At 39.4% G+C, this 15299-nt stretch overlaps 1 protein-coding gene across 4 annotated transcripts in view; it reads right to left on the bottom strand.

The window, feature by feature from the left end:
- The window catches only part of PPP2R5E (protein phosphatase 2 regulatory subunit B'epsilon), a 74935-nt gene that overhangs the window by 52252 nt on the left and 7384 nt on the right, over positions 1-15299 (bottom strand). Inside the window, exon 1 of one of the 4 annotated variants that reach the window (XM_080594030.1) lies at positions 14-14936. The exons of the other annotated variants lie outside the window; for them this stretch is intronic. The gene's annotated coding sequence lies outside the window, so the exon portion shown is untranslated. Of the gene's footprint in view, positions 1-13; positions 14937-15299 lie in introns of those variants that run through there. 4 annotated transcript variants of the gene reach the window in all.

The following is a 15299-nucleotide window of genomic DNA, read 5'->3' as shown; positions in this document are numbered from 1 at the left end:
TCTGCTTACCCACCCCGGATCTTTAAAGCAGTCGTGACGCAAGAGAGGTGGCCATGGTCCTGCCGAGAAGGCTGCTCCCGGAAGGCTGCTCCCGGCAGGCTGCCTGTTTGCTGTCCCCAACTTCACTCGGGTTTTAGCAGGTAAACAGAGGCTAGTCAGTCCTTTCATTATCTGCATAATCCCAGCCCATGTGATTGCTGCACTGTCACACCAGTGCCCGAGTGAGCTTTCGGTCCTGAATTATGTCCACACACAACACAAACGGGGGAGTGCCAAACAAGATGATTAAGCAGCCAAATATGACAAGGCATGAGTTATATTATTAGTATTCCTATCTATCATTAGCCGCAGAAATGAGGGTTTTGTACAGCCAATAGCAACTATGCATAAATAAAGCTCCTACACTCTGACACGCTTTCAAAATAAGAGCAACTATTTATTTTGAGTAATTCTGTTCTTCGGCTGCTTTGACACCGAACTGTATTTCAGCATTTCACAAATTACTTCCTTTTTCACGCTCTACCTTGAAACAACTCGGGAGAAAACTCTTCTTTTAAAAAAGCAGCCTTAAATTACCATCCTTTATTTTCAGAGAACAAGAGCGTAATCATTTTTCAACAAGGTGTGCTAAGCGGCTTTCATTTTGGCAATTCACTGCTTGTATTGAAGTACATACTGAACCTCCACAAACTTTGGGTTCTTCAGCACAGAGTGTTTTATTTCCTGAACATCACAAAATGACTAAAGCAAAAAAGCAAGTTTTACGAAGTTTGTATAAGAACAGCCACAAATTTATTTATTTTTTTAATCTCCTCAGCAGCATCTCTGAGGTTTCACACTCAGTTCGGTAAGGGCAGCCATTCCCTCTCACCTTTAGCGATCTGCTTGATTCATTTTAAAAGAGCTGCTTGGAAACGAGAAGGCAAATGCCAAGAACGGCAAAAATTAGTGCAAGGACTTGTAACACACTGCAATAAATTATTACTCATTACACCATGGAGTTAGTGGTCAAACATGATACTGAAAGGTACTGACAATACGTCCTCACAGATGAACTTTGGGGCCCTGTGCAATATCAATTCCCAGTTCTGGTAGAAATTGTTTGATATTCCCTAAGATTTTGAGCCAAAGAAGGGAATAACAAGTTGAAAATCAGCACGTCAATGCATGTGGTAGCGGTGTTCTCAATAGGAGACAGGAGAGAGGGCACATGTAAAGTTAGTCGTACTCCAGGCAGGCAGAAGGAAGCGAGAAAACAGAAGAGCTTAGGTGGGATCACAGTTTCAAATTATTTTAAAACTACAGCAACACTCCTATTGAACATGGCGAGGCTTGCTAGAACATTCTTAATGAGAATAAATGCATCTGATGAAACAAAATGAATTATGGTTTTCAGTAAAAACACTAACACAGCATGCTACTCCTAAGGATTCTGCATAATGAAATAATGATTTAAAACAATGAATTAAAAACCAAGATAATTAAAAGTTTTATTGCTAAAAAAAATAGCTGATTGAGTGGGAAGTCCCTTCCTTCTCCAAGTGAGCCAATGCAGCGACAGCACTCCGTTCTGGATCATATCTGCATTTCACTAGGCCGCATCATTACTTCTAACCAAGACTTCTGAAAAGTATTGGTGACAGTCCGATGTTTGAAGAGAAAAACAAAATGAATTCAATCAGACTTGTTTCTTTTTAAATAAGATTAGAGCAATCTTCCAGTTACTTAGCTGTAATAAAAGCAGCCAATCTTAAGGAGTTTGCATAATGTCATATTTAATTTTTATTTCTTGTTTTTCTCAAACTGAACAAGAATAACGCTTCTAAAGAATGTCACTTTTATGCTGTATTACTCACAAGATACTAATTTGAAAGTGCACTGAGAAATAAAAAAGATTCTGAATAAAATCCTCCATTAATTTTCAATGCCCAATTTGAGACATCCGGATTTTTCTGAATGTTTATGTGGCACCGTGTAGCACTCAGGACCAGTTCTCACCAAGCTCCTTCACATTTTGAGTCATCACCCATTCTGTAAGCCATCACCCGGTGGCTCAGGCTGAGCAGCAAAAAGAGCAAGCAGTTTTGAACAGCTAGCAGAGCATCACCCAAGATGCACAGAGCTGAGGAAACAACAACGTGCAATTCCTCCAAGGAAATACCCAACTACTCTATTCACGAAAGCCTCGCTTTTTCTTCCCAATCCCTTAGTGCCTTTCTGACAAACCTTCACAGCTCCTGAAAGAGATAAGGCTGGGATTTTATGTAGGTTTTAAAAACTGAAAGCTGGAAGAGGCTATCAGAAGGCACCACCTAACGTAAGTGAACCTGTCAGTAAGATCCACGGTGAAGCAACCCCCTTGAATTAAGGGGGTTAATTCTAAGGGGGTTGAATTAATTCTGTGATCTGAATTAAGTCCTGTAAATTGGGTTCGACTACACCGTAACTTTCAGGAAAGTCACGACTCTTGATTTGGAAGCACACAACCCAGAACCCAATGTCATTTTAAGAAGTTCCTGCCAGCACACATTTGTCCTCACTATTAAAAATGCATGCCTCAGTTCTGGCTTTAGCCAGCAGCATTAGTCCTCACATTTGACCAGTATTTTCTCCCCATATTATTATAACCATATCCCCTCTCAACCTCTGGATAAACAACTCAAAGCCTTTCTTTCCCCCAAACGTACTGTATAAGACATTTGCTGTTTCTTCAATCGTTTAATGGGTCTCTCTCGCTGTGATTCTCCTGTAGCTTCTCCAAGCATGCCATCTCCCAAACTCCGTGCTACCTCCTAGCGTTGATGTCCCCTACGCCACGCACAGAGGTAACACCGACGCCTTTCTCACATCTAAGGGCAAACAAACCGCGCTTGTTTGCCTTGCGAGGATGACACACACACACTCTGGTTAATAACAGATGCTAAATGCTTCATCATGCTTAATGATGATAGCCCTATCTAGCTGTTACGCACAAAATTTCCACTGCCCCACAACACTGACAAATTTGGGCTGGTATTTATGGGCAAAGCAAAAGTCTTAGCCGGGGCGCAAAAAAAAACCGCTGGCAAATGGCAAGGAGCCCGTAGGTAGGTTTTAAAGTGCACATTTAACACGGACAAAAGTGCATTTTTTCCTATCTACTCTTCCAGAAATAGTCCCTTTAGAAATCCTACAAGAAAAACCTACTTGTGTACAGAAATTTTAACCACTATAGACGCTGTATGCCACAATAGTAAATGAGTGAAAAGGAATGTTTATGGAGCCCAAAAAACCCTTCCATCAGAAGCAGGACCAGTAGCCGAGATAGAGGCACATGGGTAAAGCTCTTGCCTTGTCTTTGTTTCATTTCAGAAGAGAAAAGCATTTCTTCTTTCAGATAATTTTGCAGAAATCATCTAGGTTTCAGTAAAGTTTGCCCACAATGAAATGACCATTTCTGCGGGAATTAGGCCACAGAAAACTGCATTTTCCGTTTAGATTCAACCAAGAGATTTTTGTTCATCTGAGCACTGTTTTGTGGCTCTATGCGAGGTATGGCTGGGACATACCACGAAGATTTTTCTTCCAGTTTCTATAACACATGCTAAAAGCTTTAGGCATACAAAATTAGACATATTCCAAAGGCACAAAGCATTAATCATCTCTCTTGATTTTCTGCAGGTTAAGCATCAAATGCCTTCTACTGGAAACAATTCTACTCACACGTGTGCCAACCCAGGCTTCCAAAGCATAAATATCTCCATTAACGTTATCTGCCTAATGACCCAGCCCAGAGATCCTGTAATCAGCTCTACCCATGAAATAGATCATACAGGGAACTGCACTTAGAAATTAATTAGAAGTTCACACTTTCCTAAATTAACTACCGTGGTCCTGAGCAATGGCTTCCGTAGGCCTTTCCTGTACGTTTAGGCATGCGGCACAACAGCTTCGCAAAACTTCTTCGTTTCCCCTCTCCACCCACCGAGAGGAAAAACAAACCAAACATGCTGGGGTGGCACATTTCAGGCGTCCCACACAGCACTGCCAGGTCAGAAATGACAGAGCTAAGGAGCGCTTACGCTCCAGCTCAGCACCAAGGTGAGAAGCCAGGGCAGCTCCCAGGACCATCGTGGTCCAAAGCAGATGAAGAAAGCTCCCCCTCTTGGGAAGCGCAGCTCGTGTGCAGAAGAAATTTCAGCAGTCCCACCACCCTGCTTCTGGGCTCTCAGATGTGGCAGTGCAAAACAAACCCCTTACGTAAATTTTTTACAGTGTTCCACCTTATAAAGCATTAATATCAGCACCGAGCTTTCTGAAAACTTCAAAAGACAACACTAGGCAGCTTTAAGCTTAACTTACATAATCAAACCCCGTATTATTCCCTTTGAAAACGAAAGCCAGGACGTTGCATAAGCCAACAAAAAAACTATAAGACAGGTGGGAAGATGAAGAAGGACTGGGTTGCCCCCCCCAATCAACTCTAGCAAAATATTTGCAGCTGAACTCTACTTTTTTATTATTTTTCAACACGATCAGCAAATAAAATCCAAACAATACATTTTTAAACCCAAACTCCTCTATCTGTCATATTTTTCCCAGCATCTCTTCCAGCCATCACATGTTTTTTAAGCAAACCTAAACAGCTGCTTAATATTTTCAAGTAGTTTTGGTCCAGGTAGCATCTGCCAACCTCTTAGCTACATTTAGTATCCTCCCACAGCTGAAGCCTAACAGACTTCTCTATTGAGACTTAAATCAGCAGTCTCTTTGTCTCCATGCAACTGCTCTTTTACTGCAAATGGTACAGCAGTGCAGAAAGCACAGTATGAATTTAAGCAGAGAAGCTAATGCCCTGGTAGACAATCTCTAGCTGCCTAAAAGGAAAAATGCAAATTCCCACTTATTTCACTGCAAAAATTAAAATGAGATTCTGTTTGGAGTGGAAGTCAGTCCTGCAGGCCCTCCCTCCCCGTAACCACAGGGCATGGCATTACAGAAGTGCAGGAATTGACGTTTGGGTGTTGAGATTCACACGCTGCCCGTGCTGCTGGCCCTCCCATCCTGCCAGGGAATGGAAGCAGCGAACAGGGACCATGCTGCTCTACGTAGCATTTTTTTTTTTTTTTTTTTTCTCCTATAAAGGAAATCTCTACTCACAAAAACAAGCTTCAGTGCAATTCAAATCTCCTCACAGGGCTCTCCTGTTTTATAAATGTGTAATCCCAAAACTCCACACTAACGTTTTCCTCCTGTTCCGTGTTATAAGAATGTGGGGTTTTCAGTGTTATGCATGTTCCTAGACATTTGTAAGAACAACAAACATTAGGATTGCCATGCCAGGTTTAAGATTTCTGATCTTATTCGACAATATGAAATCAGGAACATTCATGTCTAACATCAACTATGTTTAACAAAAATAAGGAGAAGTACTGGTGGTGTTTGAAGGCAGGCCTGCTCTGGCGTGTGGCTTCATTAACAAATATTTGTGCTGCACAGGTTTGTCATTTAACAACACCACTGCACAACCCTCTCAAAACCCAAAGACCTCGTAACATCAGATTATTTGTCACTACTAAACAAAATGAGAAATCCATCATCCCCTGACAAATGGTACCTAATACCTTAGGATTAAACAAACATAGAAACCTGACCTTTGACAACTTGTTTTATTTAACAAATTTCAATTGCTGTCAATTACCAAAACATACAAAAGCAAAAGCAACACTTGGAAAAGAAAAAATAAGACAAAGAAACTATATTTGCACCTAACGCTTCTGGAAATCAACATGCATCTAATGAAGTACTCTACCTGAAATTTACCCAGGAAAAAAAGTTAAAATTTATACACAAAAACAGTTATTTTAAATAAATCTTTGTTGGGATTTAAATAATTCTTTTGAAATTTTGGTAGCTGGTTGTTTATGCCTGGTCTTCCCTTATAATCCTCCTGGAAAAAGGCACAGTTTACCAAGTCCATCAAGACAGATGCCCCTAACAGCACCAGTAATTTTGTTTAAAGGTCACATTTTGCCTATATGTAGGTTACAGGCAATTTATTTTTAAAAAGTTTTTCTCCTGCATACATATGACCACATTTATTCCAGGTAATGGATTCACTCAATCTCAAGTGGTCAATGCTAAAGAAACTGTTTTCTACCTGAGCCACGCACAGAAAAGTAAACATCTTTAAGTTGAATTCGATTTCACACAATAACCATAAAGAGTCAAAATAAAATAAATCAATTCCTTTCCCTTAACACTGCAGGAGATGTTTCAGATTAGCCCGGTGGTAAAATTCATCTTTAATTTTATCATAGTTCTAGATATGAAGTAACATAAAACTTTTATTATTATTTGTTCATTCTATAGGAATGAAAATACCAGTATTTAATTTTCTTAACTAGTCATTTCTTCTCTGTGGCATCTGTCAAAGTCTATCAATACTTACTTCAAAAACAGAATTCATCTTTCTAAGTTTTATACCCTCAAATTCTATCATACTATAGTCTTCCTTATCCCAAAGATACAGTTCTGTAAGAGATAAAGTGGATTAAAGACATATTGAGGATTATAGATTATGCAGTTAGGACAAACAGAGGCAAGTATTTCAAACAGCTGACCCTACAGAAAGGAATCACATTCTGTTCTCAAGATGATATATAAAAATAGAAGGCACATTCCGCTAGGGAAATATTTACTTAATAATTTATCGTTTAAGAACTACTACTGTACAAATTAAAGTGCAAAGACAGCAGATTGAAATCAATGTGTAGATATACATGCAATGGTAATATAGCCTGAATTTCGATTGTGATTAGATTTACAGGTTTTGTTCTATTCTAGCACAAGAAACAAAAAAACCCACACTTCTCTTTATCTCAAAGCCCTATGTCTGAAATTGATTCCAACTCTGGGGGGACAGGAGAGACAGAGAAACTCAGTACTGCCGAAAAGTCTGGAAATAACAAGATAAAATTCTCAATGTATCCAACTGAAAAGCAATGCCGGTGAGATACGAGAATCAATTTAGTCCAGACATTGATAACTTCCTTAATGATCTATATGACTAAAATAGCATATAGACAGCATCTTCTGAGGATATTAAACATGGAACACTGAATAGTGGCAGAGTCAGAAATAATACAAAGGAACCTAAGCAAATTCCTTACATGGCCAGAAAATAAAGTGAAATTCAGTTTGGAAAAACACCAACTAATACGTCTGGGAAAAATAATCCCAAATATAGATACCCAATATGCACTAGAAACCTGGGAAACAACAATGCAAGAAACTGCATTGGTCCTGGTGCTCGAGACATGTAAAAGTACATAGGCAAAAATATCATTAAGCACTGAAACCTTTACTAAAGAGCCCAACTGTAATGAAAAAAAAAGCCTGGACTTTATCATACATACTACCATAGAACTTTTCAATTAACTGTATTTCAAATATCAGGGTTTTTAATTCAGAAGCATTATACATATCCAAAACCAAACATGAGAATACATTCACTTCCAAACTGTTTGCTTTTTATTGACCATGAAGCTTTGGCACACTTCACCACAAGTGAATCAACTCAAAGCCAAACAACTGAATTTCTGCTGTGCTGCAATGCCTTCATGCTATGATTGACTGTACAGAAACAAGCTGAGACCAATGATGTGCTCACGTCAAATGAGGTCGCCTCAGAACTTACTCCGAAGAGCGTGTCGGTCCTGCTCTCTGCAAAATCCTTGATTAAGACAGTTCCTGCAATGGGAGTGGCTGTTCCTTACCAAGCAGAAGTAACTCGCTGAGAAGTACACTGATAGACACTTCAAAACCTGCTTCCAGCCACTTCTGTTTCTAGATATTATGACATTGCTTCTTCGGGGCACTACCTTGAAAACAAGATTTTTACATTGCTAATGTAAATGAAAGTTTCCCTCTCCCAGAACCAGCTCAGAAGCATCTGCAGAACTCCTAAGATTGATTTGGGTTTCTTGGGGGTTATCTTTTCTTTTGTAGAAGGGTTGCTTTGGCATGGGAGTGTCTGCCTCAAGAGTGGTAATGGGACGGACCTGTCCCACTTGTCATTTAGAGATAATCTGAACCAAACCTTAACCGTGGCCCTGCTTGCCCCAGCAGCAGGGAGCTCCGCATGAGCATGACTGCGCTCATTCAGGATGTGGTAGTTGGGGGAGAATGGGACACAGAAAGAAGAGGAACAGACCTGTCCTGGGAAACGGGACACTTTCCTCCTGCCTTTAGAATTCCCTACTGTGAGGAGACTAAATATTGAGATTTTCTAAAGGGACTGCTGCCTCTGTGTCTTTTTCTTAAAATACAGCATTTTTAACCTGTCATTTGGGGACATTATTTTTTTTCCTTCCTGAACTTAAGGAGGAATAAGAAATTTTACTCTGTGACCTGGAAGTTCACAGTAATGGGAGGCCGGGGTAAACATAACCTCAAGCATTTTGTTCCTTTCTCCTTCCCTGCCAGGACTCCCTTTGACTCATCGCGATGAAGTGTCTAGACTTTTTCCAGGAGCCTTTCCACTGCTTAGCTTACGCCTAGCCCACAGCATAGATCCCGCTTGCTCATTGCTCTAATGAGAAGGGACTCGCTGCAGCACTTTTCACTTGTGGCTTACTAGACAATCTGGCAGCTGATATTCTTACGTTTACAGTATTAATATTCTTTCGTTTATAGCAATGGACACTTTTTGAGTTTACGGCATCCGAAACGCAGATTAAGAGCACCCCCAATACACTGCCTCTTCCTCAAAGTGCACTAAAGCACTTCCCACACATACCTACAGGGTCTGCTACTGCACCTTGCCATCCAGCATACTCTGAGACAAATAAACCACTCAAATAAACCATGAGCCAAACCCTGTGTCAGAGCTTTAGGCACAATATCCATTACTGTTCCCAGAAGGACTAATAACCGCTTCTCTCCATCAGCCCTGTAACCAATAGGCCCTTTCTGATCCTAGAAGCACAAACCAGAGAGGATTTTAATCTTTAATAAAATGCCTAAGGTCTAGGTTTGGTCAAAAGCAGATAGAGATTTCTATTTTCTCTCTCTCTGTCTTGCCTTTTCCACCCTTTTTGCACTTTTGAAAGGTGAGAATAAATTTCAACCGCTGTAAGTTTCTTAGCGCTAGGGGGTGGAGATTCTGTTTCTTCTAATAATAAACAGAAAAAAAAAAATCAAGAAAGCACAAAGAGCATAAAGGCCAAGGAGAGCAACTGCACGAGGAGCAGAAGCCTGCCCTGCAGTGAGGTCTGCTTACTGCAGCAGAGGCAGGACGGCACTGGCACGCTCTTCGCAGGGTGGATCTCTCCCTGACGGGTCTCGTCTTGCCTCCAGAAGCGCAGACAAACAACCGCCGTAACACGCTGACGGAGCTTAAGATGATGAACAGGCTTTTTTTCCTCTTTCTAAATACAGCTGATTTTATTATATGGAGATTTTCAATAAGCTCTGCAACCCACTCCACCTGGAACGCCTGGTTTCATATGTATGAGTGAGTTTTATCACCCTCTTGTGGAAAAGTAAGTGAATTGTATCTGTCAGAGGTAATGGGAAGAAGAAGAAAGCAGAGTAAAGAAGACAGTGATAGAGAACAAGCAAAGAAAAAGAAAAGGAAAGCATGGGGTGGGTGGAATAAAGAGAAATTGAAGGGAGCGATGATAACTAGTGATGCCGGGTTCAGGTATAGGAAGGTGAGGCACTGTAACAGGCTGCCCAGAGCAGCTGTGGCTGCCCCATCCCTAGAGGTGCCCAAGGCCAGGCTGGATGGGATTTGGGCAGCCTGGGCTGACGGGAGGGGTCCCTGCCCGTGGCAGGGGGCTGGGACGGGGTGATCTGTAAGGTCCAACCCAAGCTGTTCGACAATTCTGGATTGTGCCACCTCAACTCTGGCCTGCAAAAACTATCCCAAAAATGTTCTTTGAAAACGCCAAAAGATAACCAGCTGCTAAACTGACTCTGTCGGTAACATTCACTTTGTTCAACAAGCATGTTCACTACACTGGCTTCAAGCATTGCCTCAGCTGCAATCATCATCTTTTGCACCTTCTCCATCTTTGGATGGAAAAATGTATTCTGTATAAACACACACAGTTAACTGCTCTAAACTGAGTTCAGAAAACACTTGCTAGACCGAATTTCTTTTTTAAAAATAGACTGCATGGAACATCTATGCCCTACTCTTGGAACTTGACAACGGAGAGGACACGAGCTAAACTTGTAAAGTTATGAGAGTTCATGCAATCACATTACACCCTGCTGGTTAACATAACAGAAGAGAATATTTAATTGCCCTGAAGTCTTGAACCACCCTTTCTTCTGTTTCTGACCATCCGCAGTATCAATTTGTAACATTAGGAATTTTATTTACACTAGTCTTCCTTTACAACATAATCCACATGACATTCAAAACCTTGAAAGTAACAAATTTATTGCAACCTGTATACAAAAATTTTAACATACAAGTTTGGTACAAGCACACACAAGAAAGAAGCAAAGAAAGTAAAGATGATGTTAAATAAGATTAATGACACTGGACAGAGGCACAGAAACCCCAAGCAAAAGAAGGGCAGCCCAGAGCAGATAGGTATCACAGGCATGGTGAGAAGCATTAAGGGATGAAACCACAGACCACATCCAACACAAAACACAGTTATTTCTTCTTAATAACACTGATCTTTTTCTCATGCTCCTCAGAAAGCTACAGACCCATTACAAATAATAATGCCAACAACAGATCTTAACTATAGGATAAAAGAATAGCTAAAGTAGTAGTTTTCCCTCCATTACACAATGAAGTGTATTTTATGCCTAGGCACCATTCATAATGAACGGCATAAGATGGGTGCCTATGCAAGCTGCATTTATTTCATTGCTTTAATGAAAATCTGACAGTTGAGTACATCTGCAGACAAGATACAATTTCACCTTACCCTTATTCTTCACAAAGGTATTAGATTTTTCTTAATAAAATGACTGTATGCGAGTACTTAACCATTATCTCCAACTAGGGGTCAAGTCCTAAAAATGAGTATTTTGCCACAAGGTACACACAGCTATCTGCATTTATTCATCATCCCGGAGATACCATTGATGATTTATTTTAACTTCAGCAAAATAACCATCAACTAAGGAAGGTTAAGTTTGTGACTGATGTTTTGCAGCGGATACATTTATTTAAATTCCTAAAATTTTCAACTTTTAATGGTCCAAAACCACTGAATTAGGCACAAACTTTTATAATAACAAACTGCTTGCCTCCACCTCTCTTTTAACTTGCTCAATAGTTAAGTCCAACACTAAATTACTGAAAGAAGCTCTCCAGGTCAGGGAACACATGAAGCCACTGTTACAACAGAGCTAGCAATATGTCTGGTGATGTTCAACAGACTTTACAGCAATCTGCTGTTCTGTTTCTCCTTCTAGGAAGCTACTCAGAAAGGATCCCTTTCTCTTTCTCACTTTCTGACCGTTTAACCAGGTTTACCAACCCCATTATGCTGTGATCCTTCTCTACCACAAACTCCTGCAAATGCTCGGGAAGGTGCCAAGCACTTTACATTCGGAGGAAACTCCCCCAGTTAACCTGACATGTAGATCAGAAAGGGCAAAATGGTGTCAAACCTTAATAAATTGTGTAAATGCAAAATAATGATCCTAATAAAAACATCATGAACTGTTGAAGTGTTTTAAAATGAAATTATTACACACTTTGTTTTCAAGTAATACAATTTAATACAACAGTTAATCAGTACGAGACATGCTGTGACTTCAAAAATAAAATTCCTATAGGAAAAATAAACCTCCTATAGGCTGAAAATATGTTGTTACATTAACTACATGTAAGAACATATACATTTTCAAAATTATACACACATCACTATCAACTAGAGAAACCTATTGTTCAAGAACCCTATAACAAGCCATTATCGTAAATCATTACGACTTTTGAACAAAACCAATTTCCCTATAGCTTGACTTCAAGACTTTGCAAAAAACAGTTTTTCAATCAAGTGCAGTGACTAAGCACGCAGAAGTATTTTACACTAGTTCTTTGGACAGCTACCATATCTTTTCAAAACACTTGATACAGATCCTCAGGCTGCACAGCATTTTTCCCCCCCGAAAACCACACACAGAGAAGCCACCAACCCTATGCAGAAGTTCACCCCCGTTTAAGTTCCGCTGATTCAACTGTTTGAGAGGGCACGGGGTAATAAAGCAGATCACTGAGATTATGATGGCTAAAAAAAGAAGAAAAAAAATCAAGAAGGGGGGAGGCAGAACATATTTAACAATCCGGTTTACACTGTGGCCCCAAAAACACTTGCCTCAGCACAAATGAGAGGCAGCGCACTGGGGCGTACTCTTGGAAACTTCTCAAAGGAGGTTTGCAACCAGAAGAAAAACAGAAAAAAAAAAATCACCTAACTGCATCCGCAACAACCACCACCACAGTCAGCAAGGGCTCAAACTAAGATAAGCCTTGCTGTGGACTTCTGAAACAAGACTGTAACATTTTTCTAACAGATTTTCCTGAAGTTTTTATGAACTAGCATGCATCCATTTGTTAATATCTTTGAATTAGATAGTTACAAAGATCACACAGTTCCACAACTAATCCATAAACGCTTAACCCTACCAAAGCTCATTGAACTCAGCCAGTCCTCTCGTGTGTTTCAGCTAAGAACTTCTGCACAACTGAGCCAAAGAAACAGCAGCAGTTTGAATGAGCAAACTGTAGGTGAAAGGAAGTTACCCTGAACCTAAAAATAGTCGATCGTCCTCCTCCCACTCCCCAGCAAGCACAAATAAAAGCGCTCGTTTTTCAGGCAGGCACACGCTTCTGATGGACGAACACGAAGGGCCTGCCTCCTTATGACAGAACTTTACCAATGAACAGAAGTAGCATCCCATCACAAGTACTGAATTTTTAAAAAATAAATAAAAGAAAATGAAATAAACTCAATATCTAAACTTTATACGTGACATTAAATAAACATGTAAGTTGTTTATATACACAGATGTGTATTATACACATTTAATACACGTAAGCTCACATTTTTATAAACACACACATGATTCCAAATCTATGGAAAACACACCTTTTGTAACAGTAAAGCTCCATATCATAATCAATTATCAAGGCAGCACTATGCTTCAACAATCACGTATGCTATACAGAAACGACTCAATGGCTAAACCAGAATTTATATTTGTCAAAAGTACTTTGGGAAAGGATTAATAAAGGAGGTACTTATTACAGAAACAGTAGGTTCTATTACAGACCCATAGGGTTACACTTGGACACAGAAAACTTGATTATTAAAGAAATAAACAACCCTGGTAAGCATATTACAGAGACATGCAGGAGAAATACAGACTGAAAACAAATGCTTCTGATGGTGGTTAAATCTAGACGTTCCTGCAAAGAATTATCAAGATTTTAGACTTGATCTTATGAATAGTACAGAAATATATCCTACGCAGTGATTGCAAGTCACTTCACTTTACAAAATAAAATAATAAAAAAGAAAGAGGTGGGAACGATCATTCCTTAACGTTTCCAGGAGGTGGATTGAGAAATTCAGGAAGTAAGGCAACTACACTCAAGGTGTGGGGCCAGGCTAAAGGAAAAACCTCCAGACCTAAATAGACTTAAAAACACATAAATAAAGACAACTGAACAGCAACAAAGACCATTAGAACATCGGGGCTAAGCAGGGCGGATTTCTCAACAACTGCAGTTTCACTAATACATTGCTGGAGTAAGAAGTTTTATGTTGGTGTTTGTTTGTTTTGTATGGTCTTAACTTCCAAGTCAACATTTGTACAAATGCACGTTTTCTACAAGTGTAGTTCTACAAAACCACATTCCAGATGTGGGAGACAACAACAAGCAGTGAAAATTTCAAAGAGACAGAATGTAATTGGTGTACAGCCCTCTCTAAACACTACTAAACAAACAGATTTCAGAAACAGAAATCTTTAAGACCATTGGAGGAATTATTCTACAAGCACCAGATGTTTACGAAATTAAAGAGGAAGTTAAATATAAATTTAAGAAAGAATTGCCAAGAGCACAAAAAAAAAAGTGAAAATCTTAATTATGTATGACAGGAACCCCACACATTTTAAGGCAAATAACAGGGACAGATCCTTCTCACTTTTGGGATTATGGCCCTTTTCTCAAATCTTACACCGAGAAGGCCTATTATGTCCAGATTTACTTCAACCAGAACAAGTGCAAAATTCTTTATAATAGTCCCAGGACTGATGTTTGATTTACCATTGATTATGTACAGAACAAACCAAGTTCCAGGGTTTCTTCCAGACAATAATTGAGGAGTCCTGGGATCTATTACCAATTATGGAAACAAAGCAAAATTTGATTTTGGAAAGTCACAGCCATTATGAACCCACGTTCTTGTTTATAAATTAGGAGAAAGTATTTAGTTTAGATATTTTATTCATAGTTCGTTGGTATTTGTAAAGCATTCCAAATTTCACAAATGGAGACCAGCACAGAAATGACAAGCAGCCAAACCCCCACGGACGTCAACAGAAAATTGAGGCTTTCTTCTTTTACAACTCAGATAATAATATACATTTCCCATATGTACAATTCTGAAGGTGGTATTCTAAAAACAAACAGTTTTTTCAGTCTTAAATCTTATGATAAAGAAGATATTTTTTAAAAATCAAACGTAGCTATGTTTGAAAAAGGTGGTACACATCTTGCAATTCTCACTTAAGCAGAAGTCTTCTAGAATTGATAGGATTTTTGACTACTTAGGACCTACAGCATTTGACCTACAGATAGGATTCTTACGAAATGCTTATAATAAAATCTCACCTATAGGGAAATAACATAATGATCAAAAGCAAACAGCAAGTGAAAGATTTTCCCCTTTTGACTATGCAGTGCTCTTTTGTTGCCACTACAGCAGTTCTTTGGGATAGATTGTTTTAAAATTTGCTAAAAACAACCTTACGTTTGTACTTGTGTATGGTTTGCTTTACCTTATTCACGTATTTTTGATATGAATGAGGGGGGAATACTGTGAATTACATGCTAGCTTTCTGCCCAATTTCTCAAGATGCTCAACATTTATTCATAAACCATATGATCTTTTCAATCATCTGCATGTATGTCTTCATCCCTTGGCCACTCCCCTGCTGTTACAGGTACTGACACAAAACAGGACTGAACTCTCCCTTCTGCTTTCACAGGTAGTGCTGAAATTGGTCTGTTTTCACGTGTCCAGTATTACAGTATACTTTTTACCACCTAATTG

The sequence above is a fragment of the Anser brachyrhynchus genome (genome assembly GCF_964034855.1).
Source record: "Anser brachyrhynchus genome assembly, chromosome: 5".
Taxonomy (NCBI): Eukaryota; Metazoa; Chordata; class Aves; order Anseriformes; family Anatidae; genus Anser; species Anser brachyrhynchus.
This window is presented reverse-complemented; position numbering and strand designations above follow the sequence as displayed.